Below are 1,191 nucleotides of genomic sequence, written 5' to 3'. Positions count from 1 at the left end.
ACATCACTTCCGGGGGGAAGGGGGCAGGGGGGTAAGGGGGGACGCGCGGCGCGCGCTCGCGGGGCGGCTCGCGATTGGGCGGCCCGCCCGCGCAGGGGGTTGTGGGGGTTGTAGTTCGCGGTGCCCGGGAGGTATCGCGAGAGGGGAGGGGGGGGTGCGGGGTGCTTAAAGGGGACGCGGCGCCGCGGCCCGCCCCGCCGCTGTTAATTAGCGCCTGGTTAATTAGCGCCTGGTTAATTAGCGCCTCGCCAGCCCGCGCACAGGTCCGCCTGCGTGTGCAGGGACGGCGTGTACCGCCCGGCCCTGTGGGGAACGGGGGGTGTCGCGACAGGCGGGTCACGTCGCGACAGGGAGGGGAGAGAGGGGGGAGGGCGACCCTGGTGGGTGGCTCGGGAGCCCTGAGGGCACAGGACGAGGATGGGGACGGTGGCGGTGGTGAAGACGGTGGCGGTGATGAAGATGACGGTGATGAGGATGATGATGGTGGAGAAGATGATGGTGGTGGTGAGGAAGATGGTGGTGGTGGTGAGCAAGAGGACAGCGATGAGGATGATGATGGTGGTGAGGAAGATGACGAATACAATGATGGTGGTGGTGGTGGTGATGATGAAGATGATCCCCTGCCCACACCCTGTGGGCCCCAGGCTGCAGCAGGAGCCCAGCACCACCCCAGTTGCCCCCAGTGTGTCCCCCCCCCAGACCGCCCACCCGCAGCTCGGGCAGGGCGCACAACCCCCCTGTGCGGGTCATTTTTGAACCATTTCGCCCAAAGCTGTTTGTTTTCAGCGCCCGAAGTATCCCAGCGCGCTCTGCCCAACGGTGCCTCTTGGTTTCCAGGCTGTAACCAAACAGGGGACGGCTCGCGGCACGAGGCAGCACGAGGCAATCCAGGAGGGCAGGAGCTACCCGCGGCCTGGCCATGTAAGATCCGTTCTCCCAACGCAGCCACATGCTCCCTGCTGTTACCACAGCCCCCACAAAAGACAGGGCTGAGGCTATGCCGTGACAGAACGAAGCCACCGCTCCACACACACACATCTGCACACCCAGGTGGCACAAACGGCAGCACGCACACACACCCCCTCAGCCTGCTTTCCTCACACCACACTCCCCGCAGCCTGACCATGCAGAGCTTTGCCTCTTATCTCTTCCCATGGCTGTGCCAGGCTTCTTCTTCAGCACCTTTTCTGT

This window comes from Anser brachyrhynchus (assembly GCF_964034855.1).
Source record: "Anser brachyrhynchus genome assembly, chromosome: 14".
Classification (NCBI taxonomy): domain Eukaryota; kingdom Metazoa; phylum Chordata; class Aves; order Anseriformes; family Anatidae; genus Anser; species Anser brachyrhynchus.
Note: the sequence above shows the minus strand (reverse complement) of the source record.